This window comes from Nerophis ophidion, linkage group LG13 (assembly GCF_033978795.1).
Source record: "Nerophis ophidion isolate RoL-2023_Sa linkage group LG13, RoL_Noph_v1.0, whole genome shotgun sequence".
NCBI classification, from domain to species: domain Eukaryota; kingdom Metazoa; phylum Chordata; class Actinopteri; order Syngnathiformes; family Syngnathidae; genus Nerophis; species Nerophis ophidion.
This window is the reverse complement of record NC_084623.1, coordinates 51,736,377-51,741,376: the sequence shown is the minus strand read 5'-3', so window position 1 is coordinate 51,741,376 and position 5,000 is coordinate 51,736,377. Positions and strand designations below refer to the sequence as shown.

Sequence of the window (5,000 nt, the reverse complement as noted above, 5' to 3'; positions counted from 1 at the left end):
TAATTAGTTACTATGTTCATCTTAATAGTTACTATGAGAATCGAATTAGTTACTATGGTCATCTAATTAGTTACTATGGTCATCTAATTAGTTACTATGGTCATCTAATTAGTTACTATGTTCATCTTAATAGTTACTATGGGAATCTAATTAGTTACTATGGTCATCTTTTTAGTTACTATGAGAATCTAATTAGTTACTATGGTCATCTAATTAGTTACTATGGTAATCTAATTAGTTACTATGGTCATCTAATTAGTTACTATGGTCATCTAATGAGTTACTATGGTCATCTAATGAGTTACTATGGTAATCTAATTAGTTACTATGGTAATCTAATTAGTTACTATGGTCATCTAATGAGTTACTATGGTCATCTAATGAGTTACTATGGTAATCTAATTAGTTACTATGGTAATCTAATTAGTTACTATGTTCATCTTATTAGTTACTATGATAATCTAATTAGTTACTATGGTAATCTAATTAGTTACTATGGTAATCTAATTAGTTACTATGTTCATCTTAATAGTTACTATGAGAATCGAATTAGTTACTATGGTCATCTAATTAGTTACTATGGTCATCTAATTAGTTACTATGGTCATCTAATTAGTTACTATGTTCATCTTAATAGTTACTATGGGAATCTAATTAGTTACTATGGTCATCTTTTTAGTTACTATGAGAATCTAATTAGTTACTATGGTCATCTTTTTAGTTACTATGAGAATCTAATTAGTTACTATGTTCATCTTTTTAGTTACTATGAGAATCTAATTAGTTACTATGGTCATCTTTTTAGTTACTATGAGAATCTAATTAGTTACTATGGTCATCTTTTTAGTTACTATGAGAATCTAATTAGTTACTATGTTCATCTTTTTAGTTACTATGAGAATCTAATTAGTTACTATGGTAATCTAAGTCACAGCAGCTCATACGAGGCACTGAGCGGTGTGGGTGGGGAGCGTTTCAGGGACAGTGAAGTGAAGCGAATCATATTTATATAGCGCTTTTTCTCTTTACATGTGAAACCCAATACTTAAGTTACATTCAAAGCGGTGTGGGTGGCACTGGGAGCAGGTGGGTAAAGTGTCTTGCCCAAGGACACAACGGCAGTGACTGGGATGGCGGAAAACGGGAATCGAACCTGCAACCCTCAAGTTGCTGGCACGGCCACTCTACCAACAGAGCTAAACCGACAGATGCAGAAGGAGATTTTTACAACAAAGTTCTAAGTCAGGGGTCACCAACGGGGTGCCCGCGGGCACCAGGTCGCCCGTAAGGACCAGATGAGTCGCCCGCTGGCCTGTTCTAAAAATAGCCCAAATAGCAGCACTTACCAGTGAGCTGCCTCTATTTTTAAAAATGTATTTATCTACTAAAAAGCTGGTCTCGCTTTCCTCGACATTTTTAATTCTAAGAGAGACAAAACTCAAATAGAATTTGAAAATCCAAGAAAATATTTTAAAGACTTGGTCTTCACTTGTTTAAATAAATTCATTTTTTTTTTTTTACTTTGCTTCTTATAACTTTCAGAGAGACAATTTTAGAGAAAAAATACAACCTTAAAAATGATTTTAGGATTATTAAACACATACACCTTTTTACCTTTTAAATTCCTTCCTTTTCTTTCCTGACATTTTAAATCAATGTTCAAGTAAATGTATTTTTTTTTATTGTAAAGAATAATAAATACATTTTATTTATAATTCTTCATTTTAGTTTCTGTCTTTTTGACGAAGAATATTTGTGAAATATTTCTTCAAACTAAATATGATTAAAATAAAAAATAAAAATAATCTGGCAAATCTAGAAAATCTGTAGAATAAAATTTAAATCTTATTTCAGAGTCTTTTGAATTTCTTTTAAAATTTTTGTTCTGGAAAATCAAGAAGAAATAATGATTTGTCTTTGTTAGAAATATAGCTTGGTCCAATTTGTTATATATTCTAACAAAGTGCATGTCGTCAAAAATATATATTTATTGGGGCGGCATAGCTCGGTTGGTAGAACGGCCATGCCAGCAACTTGAGGGTTGCCGGTTCGAATCCCGCTTCTGCCATCCTGGTCACTGCCATTGTGTCCTTGGGCAAGACACTTTACCCACCTGCTCCCAGTGCCACCCACACTGGTTTAAATGTAACTTAAGTATTGGGTTTCACTATGTAAAGCGCTTTGAGTCACTAGAGAAAAAGCGCTATATAAATATAATTCACTTCACTTCACATTGCGAGAAATCATTAAGATGATCAGTGTTTCCACAAAGATAAATATCATTAATTATCAATAGTAACATAAAGGTAAATTGAGCAAATAGGCTATTTCTAGCAATTTATTTAAGTGTGAATCAAACTGGTTAACGCTATATTATAGAAATCTGCGATGAGGTGGCGACTTGTCCAGGGTGTACGCCGCCTTCCGCCCGATTGTAGCTGAGATAGGCGCCAGCGCCCCCCGCGACCCCGAAAGGGAATAAGCGGTAGAAAAATGGATGGATATCATAGAAATATAACACTATATTATAAAAATACAGACGTTTTGTTAGCGCTGTATTATAAAAAAAAATTAAAAAACAATTTACAAACACAAGCTATGGGATGACGCATTTACTTCCGGGGTCACGTTTGCTCTTATGTCATCCCATAGCTTGTGTTTGTAAATTGTTTTTTACATTTTTTTTTAGAATTTAGCGTTAACAAAACGTCTGTATTTTTATAATATAGCGTTATATTTTTATAATAGAGCGTTAACAAAACGTCTGTATTAATCATGACCTTGGAAGTAAATCAATCAATCAATCAATCAATGTCTACTTATATAGCCCTAAATCACTAGTGTCTCAAAGGGCTGCACAAACCACTACGACATCCTCGGTAGGCCCACATAAGGGCAAGGAAAACTCACACCCAGTGGGACGTCGGTGACAATGATGACTATGAGAACCTTAGAGAGGAGGAAAGCAATGGATGTCGAGCGGGTCTAACATGATACTGTGAAAGTTCAATCCATAATGGATCCAACACAGTCGTGAGAGTCCAGTCCAAAGCGGATCCAACACAGCAGCGAGAGTCCCGTTCACAGCGGAGCCAGCAGGAAACCATCCCAAGCGGAGGCGGCTCAGCAGCGCAGAGATGTCCCCAGCAAATGGGAGGGGGAAGGTTTTTGTAGGGAGAAGAAATTTGGCGTGACATAGCCCTTCGTATTAATCAGTACCCAAGAAGTAGCTCTTGGTTTCAAAAAGGTTGGTGACCCCTGTTCAAAAGCTTAGTGATATATCAGATTGTAGGTGTGTTTTTTTTTTACTCTTCGTGTTCATATTTTGCATTTTTGTTGCGTTTCACTTGATTGTAAAATGTGTGGATCGAAAAGGGGTGTGACGTTCATATGTAATCAATATTCAGTGTTTTATCCATCTACCGCTTATTCCCTTTTGGGGACGCGGGGGGCGCTGGCGCCTATCTCAGCTACAATCGGGCGGAAGGCGGGGTACACCCTGGACAAGTCGCCACCTCATCGCAGGGCCAACACAGATAGACAGACAACATTCACACTCACATTTCATCCTTCGTAGTTAATTTTCGGACATTCTTTATTTCCATGTACATTCTTGGTGTCTCATTCAGTGAAAGTGAAGTGAATTATATTTATATAGCGCTTTTCTCTAGTGACTCAAAGCGCTTTACATAGTGAAACCCAATATCTAAGTTACATTCAAACCAGTGTGGGTGGCACTGGGAGCAGGTGGGTAAAGTGTCTTGCCCAAGGACACAACGGCAGTGACTGGGATGGCGGAAGCGGGAATTGAACCTGCAACCCTCAAGTTGCTGGCACGGCCGCTCTACCAACCGAGCTACGCCGGTTGGTAGAGCGGCATGGCTCTACCAAAATTCCATTCTGTTTTTTTAAGGCGGTCTTTAGCATTCAATCGGACATTATAGTGCGGTTTTGTATTATCCATCCATCCATTTTCTACCGCTTATTCCCTTTCGGGGTCGCGGGGGGCGCTGGCGCCTATCTCAGCTACAATCGGGCGGAAGGCGGGGTACACCCTGGACAAGTCGCCACCTCATCGCAGGACCAACACAGATAGACAGACAACATTCACACTCACATTTCATCCTTCGTAGTTAATATTCGGACATTCTTTATTTCCATGTACATTCTTGGTGTCTCATTCAGTGAAAGTGAAGTGAATTATATTTATATAGCGCTTTTCTCTAGTGACTCAAAGCGCTTTACATAGTGAAACCCAATATCTAAGATACATTTAAACCAGTGTGGGTGGCACTGGGAGCAGGTGGGTACAGTGTCTTGCCCAAGGACACAACGGCAGTGACTAGGATGGCGGAAGCGGGAATTGAACCTGCAACCCTCAAGTTGCTGGCACGGCCGCTCTACCAACCGAGCTACGCCGGTTGGTAGAGCGGCATAGCTCTACCAAAATTCCATTCTGTTTTTTTAAGGCGGTCTTTAGCATTCAATCGGGCATTATAGTGCGGTTTTGTATTATCCATCCATCCATTTTCTACCGCTTATTCCCTTTCGGGGTCGCGGGGGGCGCTGGCGCCTATCTCAGCTACAATCGGGCGGAAGGCGGGGTACACCCTGGACAAGTCGCCACCTCATTGCAGGGCCAACACAGATAGACAGAAAACATTCACACTCACATTCACACACTATAGTGTTCCTAAAAATGGATATTCCGACCCCCAGAAACATTTTTTTCTCTAAATTTGTACGCTCTGCTTCAAAATATTCCTGTCCATAAAAGACAAGAATCAAGAGTATAAGATAAAGCAAGCATGCTCACCGTCAGTGAGGACTACTTCTCATGCAGGGTGTCAGCGATGGTGCAGAAGGTCTCGTACAGCGTGAGAGTGCTCGAACGTGACTAGAAGTTGCTCCGCCGGGACACAGGAAGCAGAGGGCATAAGCCCCGTGCATTTATACAGCCCATCACCGGATGGCGCGTCCCGCGTCGACATCGACCCTCT

At 39.6% G+C, this 5,000-nt stretch overlaps 1 protein-coding gene across 3 annotated transcripts in view; it reads right to left on the bottom strand.

Annotated features, from left to right (window-relative positions):
• The window catches only part of septin4b (septin 4b), a 102,938-nt gene that overhangs the window by 33,119 nt on the left and 64,819 nt on the right, over positions 1 to 5,000 (bottom strand). The window contains exon 1 of one of the 3 annotated variants that reach the window (XM_061919171.1): positions 4,817 to 4,898. The exons of 1 other annotated variant lie outside the window; for it this stretch is intronic. The gene's annotated coding sequence lies outside the window, so the exon portion shown is untranslated. Of the gene's footprint in view, positions 1 to 4,816; positions 4,899 to 5,000 lie in introns of those variants that run through there. One more of the 3 variants, XM_061919172.1, reaches the window with a different exon arrangement.